This window comes from Odocoileus virginianus, chromosome 23, assembly GCF_023699985.2.
Source record: "Odocoileus virginianus isolate 20LAN1187 ecotype Illinois chromosome 23, Ovbor_1.2, whole genome shotgun sequence".
NCBI lineage: Eukaryota > Metazoa > Chordata > Mammalia > Artiodactyla > Cervidae > Odocoileus > Odocoileus virginianus.
Genome location: NC_069696.1, coordinates 29635574 through 29648096, shown reverse-complemented (window position 1 = coordinate 29648096; position 12523 = coordinate 29635574). Strand labels below are relative to the sequence as shown.

General features: G+C 41.0%; 1 pseudogene; it reads right to left on the bottom strand.

Annotated features, from left to right (window-relative positions):
* Positions 1 to 6282: 6282 nt before the first annotated feature.
* LOC110129037 (heterogeneous nuclear ribonucleoprotein A1-like) lies at positions 6283 to 7164 on the bottom strand (annotated as a pseudogene).
* Positions 7165 to 12523: the final 5359 nt, after the last annotated feature.

The window sequence follows — 12523 nt, the reverse complement described above, 5'->3', positions numbered from 1 at the left end:
ATATATCTATTTTTAAACAGAACTGGTTAAAAAGAGATTAAGCTGCATTTGTTTTCAAAGATAGTTACAATAATCTAGTAAACATTTTTCATCAATATCCATGATAATGGTACACAGTGGGAGAAGGGGATGACAGAAGATGAGATGGTTGGATGGCATCACTGACTTGATGGACATGAGTTTGAGCAAGCTCCGAGAATTGGTGAAGGACAGGGAAGCATGGCATGCTGCAGTCCATGGGGTCTCAAAGAGTCGGGCACAACCGAGTGACTGAACTGATACATAACACACATGGCTTCCCAGGTGGTTCAGTGGTAAAGAATCTCCAATGCAGGAGTCACTGGTGATGCCGGTTCGATCCCTGGGTCAGGAATATTCCCTGGAGAAGAGAATGTAATCCACTCCAATATTCTTGTCTGGAAAATCCCACAGACAGACAAAAATCCCACTGGAAGGCTACAGTCCAGGGGGTTGCAAAGAGTTGGACACGACTTAGCATGCATTGTCTATAAGTACCACATAGATGGTAAGTATATTAGTTCTGTTTCTCTGTAGAACCCTGACTAGTACAATAATAAACAATATTCTTAACACTCTTCTGGTTCCCTCTTCTAGAGAAGAAAATCATGTACTATTCAGTAAGTCCCCTACATATGAACCTTCAAGTTGCAATCTTTCAAAGATGTGAATGTGTGTTCCATCACCATCAGGGTCAGGGGTGAGTGAAGTTGTCACTTGCCCTCCATCTCCTATTGCTGATGATCCTCAGCTCTACCACCTCCCATCTCTTCTCCCTGCTCCAGTCAGTGACTCTTCTTGCCTGATCACTTGATGACAGCCCTTCTAAGCCAGCTGTTGTACTATACTACTGTACCTTTCAAGGTATTGCACTGTAATGTTAAAAATGTTTTCTTTCTTTTTTATGTGCTTTTCTTTTATATATTACTTATGTAAAGAGTATTATAAATCTATTACAGTACAGTACTAGAAAGCCAGTGGTGTTAGTTGGGTACTAGGCTAACTTTGTTGAACAAATTAAACTTAAAAACGAACTCTTGGAATGAAATATGTTTGTATATAGGGGACTTACTGTATTATTTTCTTTTGACTCAAGTGTCTAACCTAAGGCATGCCTAGCTTTCAGAAAATTGTTCATTGCATAAAGAACTGGCAATAGTTTTTTAAGAATTTCAAGACTAGTTATGTTATACAACCCAAACTGACTAAATGAAGACAAACATCACCAGTGAAATTTCAGGCATCAGTGAGGAAACTATTTTTTTAGTAGTGGGTCATTAAATACCCCATAAACTACTGTTACCTTAGTGTTTTTGACCTGAATCAATGCCCTGAGAAAGCAATGTGGCCAAAAGTAGATGGTAAGAACTCCCTTTTTGGTATAATTAAGTGATGGGGTTATTTTGTTAGGTAAGCAACCACCCTAATGATAAAAATCAGTTTCACAGATTCTCTAGGCTATGATGAACATCACAGAGTCACCTGGACCCTGCTGACCTTACACAGCATGACAACCAGGTTCAACCCCATACTTACTGATGCTTTCACTACCATGCTCAATTTAAGAATCATCTTTGTAGTCATTTGGACTTTTATTTACCAAGATAGGAAGGAAGATACCCCATATATTAAAGTTATATTTTGCAAGAGAGTCTTTGTAAATTCCTGAGTAAAGAGAATCAGTGGGTCTGCTTCTCCAGTGAACTTTGACAAGGCAATTTAAAAGGCAATAAGAAGTTGAATGAGGTTAAGTGATAGGGACAGAGAACTTCTAAAAGAACTCATCAGTTTGGTTTTTCACATAGGAAAAGGTAATTTCATGTTTCCTATGATAAGAAACAGTATTTTTCTTGGCCTGGCTTTTGTCATAATGACAAGGTAAATGTTTGCATCTTCTGCAAGAGTTTTCCCCTACCCTAGTTTAATGCAACCTCTCTTTAATGTCAGTAATTCTCCTGACTCAATTCAACAATTATTCTTCTTGCTAGTCACTGATTTTTTAAAAAATTTACTTATTTTTTTAATTTACTTAGTTTTTATCATTAATTTATTTGGCTGCGCCAAGTCTTTAGTTGGGTCATGTAAACTCTTAGTTGCAGCATGTGGGATCTAGTTCCCTGATCAGGAATGGAACTTGGGCCCCCTGCATTGGGAGCTTGGAGTCTTAGCCACTGGACACCCAGGGAAGTCTTGTAATTACTGATTCGAATGGCTACTATTCAGCTGAGCATATGAAGGCCACACACACCTTCTCTCTCAACCCTCCCCTTTCATCTAGGTGATCATGAGAACTTACTTGCGTCAAAGTTCCCACTTCCACTCAACCAGTAACTCCAAAGAATTGCATCTTCCTCATTCTTTTATCTTCCCAGAGCAAAATTCTTTAATCATATAAAAGTAGTGGGTCCAGTGTTCATCACAGCACTGTTTATAATAGCCAGGACATGGAAGCAACCTAGATGTCCATCAGCAGATGAATGGATAAGGAAGCTGTGGTACATACACACCATGGAATATTACTCAGCCATTAAAAAGAATTCGTTTGAGTTCTAATGAGATGGATGAAACTGGAACCCATTATACAGAGTGAAGTAAGCCAGAAAGATAAAGACCAATACAGTATACTAACGCATATATATGGAATTTAGAAAGATGGTAGCAATAACCCTATATGTAAAACAGAAAAAGAGACACAGATGTACAGAGCAGACTTTTGGACTCTGTGGGAGAAGACGAGGGTGGGATGTTTCGAGAGAACAGCATCGAAACATATATTATCAAGGGTGAAACAGATCACCAACCCAGGTTGGATGCATGAGACAAGTGCTCGGGGCTGGTGCACTGGGAAGACCCAGAGGGATGGGGTGGGGAGGGGGATGGGAGGGGGGATCGGGATGGGGAACACATGTAAATCCATGGCTAATTCATGTCAATGTATGGCAAAAACCACTACAATATTGTAAAGTAATTAGCCTCCAACTAATAAAAATAAATGGAAAAATAAATAAATAAATAAATAAAAGTAGTAGGTCTTAACATTCTATGTAGTGTTCAGAATCTAGGAGGTATACCATATCTGGCAGCTCCCACTTTTTCTTGAAACACCACTTACCTCCAAGCATTGAAGACATCTCATCTAATTTTCTGTTCAGTTCAGTCTCTCAGTGGTGTCTGACTCTTTGCAACCCCATGGACTGTAGCACGTCACACTTCCCTGTCCATTACCAACTCCCAGGGCTTGCTCAAACTCATGTCCATCAAGTCAGTGATGCCATCCAACCATCTCATCCTCTGCTGTCCCCTTCTCCTGCCTTCAGTCTTTCCCAGCAGTAGGGTCTTTTCAAATGTCAGTTCTTCTCATCAAGTGGCCACAGTATTGGAGCTTCAACTTCAGCAACAGTCCTTCCAATGAATATTCAGCACTGATTGCCTTTAGGATTGACTGGTTTGATCTTCTTGCAGTCCAAGGGACTCTCAAGAGTCTTCTCCAACATCACAGTTCAAAAGCATCAATTAATTTAATCTCATCTAATTCATGAGTTAATTGGAAACAGGTCTCAAAGTGCATTTAAGATCTGAAATTCAGGGGCATGAAATTAACTTTGCTGTCCTAATCCTAGCATCTGGTGTCTCTTGGATGACCCCCTGGATCCAACCGTGCTTTCTCCCTAACCCTCAACGCGCATGTCAACTCTTCCTGATTGACTGGACTTCTACGCTGGTACACTTCTTTGGGGGAGTCACTGTGCTCACAGCCACAGCCCATCTAACTGAGGTTCAGCCACCTTCGTAAGCTCTTCCAATCGATACATAGATGAATCTATTTTCCATCCAGATTGACACCTTTGGAACAAAATCACTGCCTCTTGCTCCATTATGATTATTGCTGGACCCCATCAATCAGACTGTAACCATTCATTTTGAAAACGACCTTGATGAGACCTGAGTTTGCCTTAACCCATGGACATGGTGATTCCAGCTAAGCCTTACTTCCCAATCAGGTGGCATCTTGCTTGGCACTGCTTTTGTCTACCAGCTTGCTCTTGATCTCAACTCACAAAAGTTTCTTCTTGGTCCAAAGAGACATGAGCCTTTGTCATTGAAACTCACCCTAGTTTCCAGTTGTTAACTTATTATTTTCAGAAAGTGTCTTTTAAAATCTAAAACAGCAACTGTTGGGTGAATTTAGAGGTTACCTAAAACCTAGACCAGCACCATGGGCATCTCCTAGGCACTCGCTAGAAATGCAGAATCTGGGACTTTCCTGGTAGTCCAGTGGTAAGACACCACGCTTCCACTGCAGTGGGCACGAGTTCATCCCTAGTTGGTGAACTAAGATCCCACATATGACTCACAGTGTGGCCAAAAAAAAAAAAAAAAAAAAGAGCAGAATCTCAGGCCCATCCCCTTGAAATGCAGAATCTCAGATCCTGTTGCTGTTATTCAGTCACTAGGTCGTGTCTGACTTTTTGTGACCCCATGAACTGCAGCATGCCAGGTTTCCCTGTCCTTTACTGTCTCCTGGAGTTTGCTCAAACTCATGTTCTTTGAGTCAGTGATGTCATCCAACCATCTCATTCTCTGTCTACTGAAGCAGAATCTGCATTTTAACCCGATAATTCATTTGCACATTCACATTTGAAAGTGGTGATCAAAACATTTCTCAGTAAACATCAAATAGAGGTGCATACTACTGAGAAACTACTGCGGGGTTAGAAAAAGATTTCATTTGTTTAGGTTGGTTTTTTTTTTTAATATTTGCTGCTGGTTTTATATATATATTATTTATTTTGTTTATATTGTATCTCTTTCTTCCCTCTGATATTATTATTTGTTTGTTGGCTGCATCACACCACTTGTGGGATCTTAGTTTCTCCACCAGGAATTGAACCCAGGCCCTTAGCAGTTAAAGCCTAGAGTGCTAACCACCAGACCATCAAGGAGTGTCCGGAAAAAGATTCATGTGAAAGGCATAATCAATTTTATCAACAAAGGCATTTGTTCTGAAGTTGAAGTGATTTTATATCACTGTGCTCCAGCTAGTCTTGAGTCTGCTTGAAACCCAACATGTGCAGGTTTGATTATGAAATTGATGCACTTCCTGAATTGTTCATTCCTTCTGAGTTTTCTCCTGGCACTTCATTTCTGTCTCAGCCTCATGAGAGAAAATTATCATGGTGGTCTCCATAAAAATTACCACACAGGAAACAAAAGGAGACTCTTGATTACTGGATTCCCACACACCATTTATTCTTTATATTAGAGCCATCATAGAGCCTCGGGGCTTATATGCACAATTAAAGAGATAAACAAGATAAACAAGATTCTCAGTCAAGTTGCAGCTGTTCTGAAGTTTCTTGGAACACCAACCTGATTAAGTTCTTCCTTTTATATCAAAGTAAGTTCTCTGCCAGTGACAGTTGGCTGTCTGATAACCTGAGGAACTCGAGTATTCTTGGGGGGCAGTGGAGATGCAGTGCTGACCCCAAGTGATCCCAATGAGTTTTCCTTCCCCAGTGCTGAGGGTGGTAGGTTTCTTAGAACCAGAGACTAGGGTGCTGGGAGGCAAAGTCAGTTGGGTTGGGCTCCTACCAGAAACGTGTTCCTTGCTCTACTGTGTATGTGTCAGTCACTCAGTCATGTCCCACACTCTGCGAACTCATAGACTGTAGCCGGCCAGGCTCTTGTGCCCATGGGATTATCCAGGCAAGAATACTGGAATGGGCTGCCATTGCCTTCTCCAGGGGATCTTCCTGACTCAGGGATCGAACCCCGGTCTCTCTCCCTGCAGGCAGATTCTTTACCATGTGAGCCACCTGGAAAAACCTACTGTGGACCAAAAGGGTCCCTTGTCATCCTTGTTTAAAATACTTTCTCCAGTTTGCCGTTAAATAACAAGTCTACGTCTAACTTCCAGATAGTAGTTGTGTCACTAAAATGAAATTTGGTGTCAACAGTGATAAAACAAAGAGAAAATCCCAGGCAGTTGTGGTGCAATTCTCGGACAACAGCCTGAAGTCAGGAGTTCTTGACTTGAAGCTCTGACTGCCTGTTTCCTCCACTAGCTCCACCAACTGGTCCCATAACCGTGAACAGATTAGCTACTCTAAAAAGAAGGGCTTCCTTTAAGTCAACTGTTTAAGTCTCACCTCTAAGCTTCTTCAAGTCTGAGAAATCTCTCATCAGTGGACTCAGTCTTTCCCATAGCCCTTTCCATCTGTCCCCTCTTTAATTTTTCTGTTTTAAGAGCTAACTTGCTTGGTTTCAAGATTTGGCAAAGTACTGACCTCAACCACCACAAGGGCCTGAACTTCTGCCTCCAAAGTTTCTTCCTGTCATGGGTCCGAAATTTGAAGACTGATTGTTGTAATTGCCAAAATCATTGTAGATTCTGCCACTTTGAACATTGCCTCCATCATCACCAAATCCATCATAGCTTTCCCCACTGCCACCACATCCATCATCACCATGGCTGCCACCAATGCCACCTTCACCACTGAAGTTTCCGCCATAACCAAAGTTGCCATTCCCACAGAAACCACCTCCACAACCACCACCAAAATTTCCAGAATCTCTTTCACCTCTTCGGCCAGATGAAACACTAGCCAGCTCTTGTTTGGATGGGGCTTTCTTTACTTCACCATTGTGGCCATTCACAGGATGGAATTTCTGAATGACAGTCTTGTCTATGGAGTCATGGTATCAAAGGTTGCAAAAACAAAGCCTCTCTCTTTGCCACTGGCTCAGTCAGTCATGATTTCAAACACGTCAGTTTCCTCATGTGGTTCAAAATAATCTCTCAGGTAATGTTTTTCAGTGTCTTCTTTAGTACTACCCATAAAAATCTTTCACAGTTAAGTGGGCACCAGGTCTTTGAGAACCTTCTCCTGAGATGGCCCTTGGGCTCCACAACTCTTCATCACCTTGCGTGGCCTTACCTTCATGAGTGCATCCACCTTCTCCACATGACAACCCCGAAGCTTCTGGAGAGCTTGCTGTTCGAAGCCCTCGTCACCACACAGTCTGTGAGCATTCCCCATTGCTCAAAATGGCTCCTCAGACTCTCATCGGTTGTTACAAAGCTCAGACGTCTGAAGAAAAGTTTTGTAGCTGCTTGAGTTCTTTGGGAGACTCTGACTTTGACATGACAGCACTGGAGGTGGGGAGACTTCAGCGATGCTTCTCACTTTTTTCATATATGAATTTTGTGCCTTTTCTTTTTAAGTAATTCATGGAAATATCCCTCATCTGTGGTTTCAAATCATTGCCACAGTGATTCCTATTGCATGGTAAATTGGGAATTTCATTACAGTATTGGTTTGAAAGAGAATCTTGACATTTTCAAATCCTTTTAAAAAAACTTAGAGCACCTGCACTAGCAGTGTCTTTGGGAAGCTAGCGTAGATTTTTTTTTTTAAAGCTTTTAACTTTGAGATAGTTACAGATTCACATGCACTTGTAAGAAACAACTCACAGGAACCCTGTGTATCCTTTGCACAGTTGCCCCCAGTAGCAGCATCTTGCATTACTGTAGTGCATGTGTGGTTAGTCACTTCAGTCGTGTCTGACTATTTGTGACCCTATTAGCCCACCAGGCTCCTCTGTCCAAAGGATTCTCTAGGCAAGAATGCTGGAGTGGGTTGCCATGCCCTCCTCCAGGGGATCTTTCCCACCCAAGGATCGAACCCACGTCTCTTTACATCTTCTTTGACAGGAGGGTTCTTACCCCTAGCACCAACTGGAAAGCCCATTACTATAGTACAACATCACCACCAGGAAAGCTATTGTTTTTAACAAAATGACAAGTTTTTTTTTTTATTCCCCCAACTTCCAATTCTTTGTTCATTCTCCATCTCTCACAAAAGGGCTTGAGGTAGTTTATCTAAAGGACAAATATAATACCATTGTTTTACAATTAATTACAACGGAGGAAACAAGGTTAAAAGCAGATCAGAAAATAGGTTAACTCTTGGGGCTAATTCAAAGCTCATAATCTAGTTCTCTGCAGAATCAACAGATTCTAATTAATTTCCAACTGGAAACATGCCAACTTGTCAATGGAAGACAAAGCTTTTGTTAGTTCCTCGAACAATAAAAAGTTCTCATAAGGGACAACTAAGTATGCTTATAAGAGATACAGTTTTTATCACCTTTCTTGAATTACAGCGAATGTGACAAGTGGAGGACCACAAAGCTAACTTATTAGTTAAATAGCTTTCTCCCACAAGACACTAGATCTTATCACAGACCTTCAGGCTCCACTCTCATAGAGTCACACACTCAATGCTAAATTCTCAAACCACACTGTATCATTAAACTCCCATGAGTCAGTCACAGGTAATAGGCAATATGATAATAATGAGACCAACTCACAAATATTCTAGTTTTCCTCCTTCTGGGTCCTTGTTAAGATTGTAATTTCCTGCCCTCTTAAAGTTAAGCGTGGCTGGTGACTTGCCTTCAGCCAATAAAATATGAGAGGAAGTGACATGTGCCACTTCTAAGAGGAAGCATTTAGTTGGTGGTACCGACTGCACATTTCTTTTTCCTGCTTCAGAGATGATAAGTAAGTACGTGTTAGTCGCTCAGTCGTGCCCGACTCTTTGCGACCCCATGAACTGCAGCCCACCAGGCTCCTCTGTCCATGAGATTTTCCAGGCAAGGATACTGAAGTGGGTTGCCTTTTCCTTCTCCAGGGGATCTTCCCAACCCAGGGATTGAACCCAGGTCTCCTGCACTGCAGGCAGATTCTTTACCAACTGAGCTACAAGGGAAGCCTCAGAGACGGTGGGATCACGAATTAGCATGAAGTCTCTATTGCCCTGGGACCTGGGAGACTAAATGAAGTGGAGACTCTGTTGATCCATGCTGGACACATTTCATGAAGGAGAAATAAACTTGGATGGAGTCATGGAGATTTGAGGGTTGTTCATTATCATAGGTTAACTTGATAGCCCATCCTGGTTGTTACAGGAAACAAAAGTCCCTTAAAATATATTTATTTGATTGTTCTCTCAAGTCAGGTTCCTTTTCTTGAGGCTAACTATGCCCATTTCCTTCCATGGATGAGTGTGGAAAAGGTTGATTGTAGTATTAAATGGATCTCTCTGCCAATTTAGCTGTAAGTATGATCTGCTCCTCATTTGCTCTGAAAATAATCTGTCCATGACATTCTACATAAAAATGACTCTAGCAACATACTGAAAGTTCAGGAACATCTCATGACTAGTCCCCTAAGAACTAGTAAAGGAGACGAATTGATCATTAGAACCTCAACCTAGAGGGTCAAGTGACAAAGTGAGATGGGAGAGGACTTCTCTGATGGTCAAGTGATTAAGACTCCAAGTTCCCAATGCAGGTGGCCCAGGTTCAATATCTGGTCAGGGAACTAGATCCCACATGTTATAACAAAAAATCCTGCATGCTGCAATGAAGATGGAAGATTACTGCATGCCACAAATAAAAGCCAGTGCAGCCAAATAAACAAATATTTTTTACAGACTTCCCTGGTGATCCATTGGTTAAGACTCCGAGTTTCCAATGTAGAGAGTGTGGGTTCGATCCCTGGTCAGGGAACTAAGATCCCACATGCCATATGGCACAGCCAAAAATTAAAAAAAATTGAAAAAAAAAGATATTTTTAAAAAAGTGAGACGGGACGAAGTTGGCTGTTTGTTTTTGATACCTTTGCTATCTGCCATGGCTGTGACCGCTTCCTGCCCTTCACCCTATGGGCTCTGCTCACTCTTTGGTGACGAAAGGAAGAGGGAAGAGGTCCTCACACAAAGCATTTTTAATAACTTGTTAATTGGATGAAATGGCAATTAAGGTGCCTAAGGGCTCTATGCATATTCATAGCTTGTCTTCAAAGGGTACAATTACCAAAGCCAATGAAAAAGATTATGAGTTAATATTGGATTGTGATTTGGGGCAGAGGAGGGTGAGGTATGTTCCGATATCTTCCTCCAAATAGCTGCTAAGATTAATCTGTGTCTCAGGTTTTATATGATAATGTGTGGAGGTACAGTTTGCCTGGGGCACAGCATGCTTGTCAAAGGAACAAGTTCCACAGTGGGTAGTCACTGGCCATCCTCCTGGCTGGTCAGGGTGCACAATACTCCAGAGGTACAAAGTGGATTTCCCACTCAATATAAAAGCTTACATAATATTTTCCATGATATCCATGTCTAGTATTATTTCCATTAGAAATAAGTATTTCTTCTTGTGGTAAAGATTAAATATAATATCCCCTTCGTGAATTTCCACAGGAACATAAAAACAGTATTTTTGAGAATAGGAGCAACATTTTCTTTCAGAGCTGCCAAAAAGTGTATGGAAAAGAGATTTTGGCATACCATGTTGAAGTCCTTTCTCTGCCTTGAAGAACATCTTGACAGTTAAGATTGAATGTTCAAGTGACAATGCAGTAAGCATAAGTTCAGATTCCACAGGGCTCAGGAATGGATGGGAATTACAGACACTTTACTCTGCCTGCCCTCATTCTGCTCGGCCACTGAGGTCCATGCGGGGAAAGATGTGGAAGCGGAAAAAGGCCGCACATATCCCCAGGGTACCCTCTAAGTGCCTGAGTTTTTGTCGCTCTTTTCCTGCCACTTCAGATCATCCAAGATAGCTCACGAAATATAAATGCTCGGTGACCACAGTTGGGAGATTTCCAAAGATAAAAGCAGTTTCAGTTACTTTGTGGTTAGGTCCATCTGAAAGAGCCACTGACTCTTTAAAAACTTTTTTAAATGAATAGATTATTATTTTTAAAAATTTAATTAAATACAGTCGATTTGCAATCTTGTGTTAGTTTCAGGTGTAAGTAAAGTGATTCAGTTATATATATATACACATATATATATATATATTCAGTATATATATATACACACTTATATATATGTGTATGTGTATATTTCTGTATGTATATATATATATATATACATGTGTGTGTATGTGTATGTATATATATATATATATATATATATATATATATATATATATGTTTCTTAAATTCTTTTCCATCACAACTTATTACAGATATTGAGTATGGTTCCCTGGGCTATACAGTAGGTTCTACAGTAGGCTATCTATTCTATGTTTAGTAGTGTGTATAATTTAATCCCAGATTCCTAATTTATTCCTCCTTCCCTTTCCCTTCTGGTAACCATAGGATACTGGGTGGCATGCAATGGACATGAACTTGGGCAAACTTCCGGAGGTGGTAAGGGACAGAGAATCCTGGTCTGCTTCCGTCCATGGGGTCCCAGAATCGGACACGACTGGGTGACTGAACAACACATAAGTTTGTTTCCTGTTTCTGAGTCTATTCCTATTTTGTAAATTAAGAGACTATTTTTTTTTTAATTTTTTTTTTCATTTATTTTTATTAGTTGGAGGCTAATTACTTTACATCATTACAGTAGTTTTTGTCATACATTGAAATGAATTAGCCATGGATTTACATGTATTCCCCATCCCAGTCCCCCCTCCCACCTCCCTCTCCACCCGATCCCTCTGGGTCTTCCCAGTGCACCAGGCCCGAGCACTTGAAGAGACTATTTTTTTAGAGCTACTTTAGGTTTACAGAAAAACTGAGCAAAGCTATAGAGCTCCCATTTGCTTCCTTCCCTCTTTAATAACATTTTGCAATAGTGTGGTATATTTGTTACAATTGATGAACCAATATTGATACGTTATTATTTACTAAAGCCCATGCTTCACTTAGGGTTCACTTTTTCTGTTCTACAGTGTTATGGGTTTGGACAGATGCATAAGTTCTTACACTTACCATTAGGGTTTCAGTTAGAATAATTTCGCTGTCCTAAGAATCCTCTGTGAGAGACACTGACTTTTATTTTCATAGGTAAGAAATGAAGTTATTTAGGTTCGGATGCTCAGACTCTACAGAGCGTGGGCCATCGCAGAGAGCGACTGTGACGGACACTGACTTTTAGAACTAGTTCAGAGCATGTTCCTGGCCTCATGCCCTCTGAACACGGTCTGGTTCTACAGGCTGAACACTGTAGCTGAAAGGGGCTCTGCAGTAACGGGAGACGTGTGGCCTGGTGGTAAAGTGAACAGGCCCTGATTTGCAGCTACCACGTCATTTAGACTCTCTCATCTGTAAAACACGTCTAGGTGAAAAGTGAAAGTGTTAGTCGCTCAGTCCTGTACGATTCTTTGTGGCCCCATGGTCTGTAGCCAGCCAGGTTTCTCTGTCCAGGGAATTCTCCAGGCAAGAATACTGGAGTGGGGAACCATTTCCTTCAGGGAACCTTCTCAACCCAGGGATCAAACTCTGGTCTCCTGCATTGCAGGCAGATGCTTTACCATCTGAGTCAAGAGGTCAGCCCAGTATAGTACGTAATCCATGAGTAATAGATAAGATTATACACATAAAGAAGTTAGAACAGTGCCAGGCAGATAGCAAGTACTCCATTTATTATAGGTAAAATTATTATTCAAAAATGAACACAAGCGCAGAACTAAACACATGCAC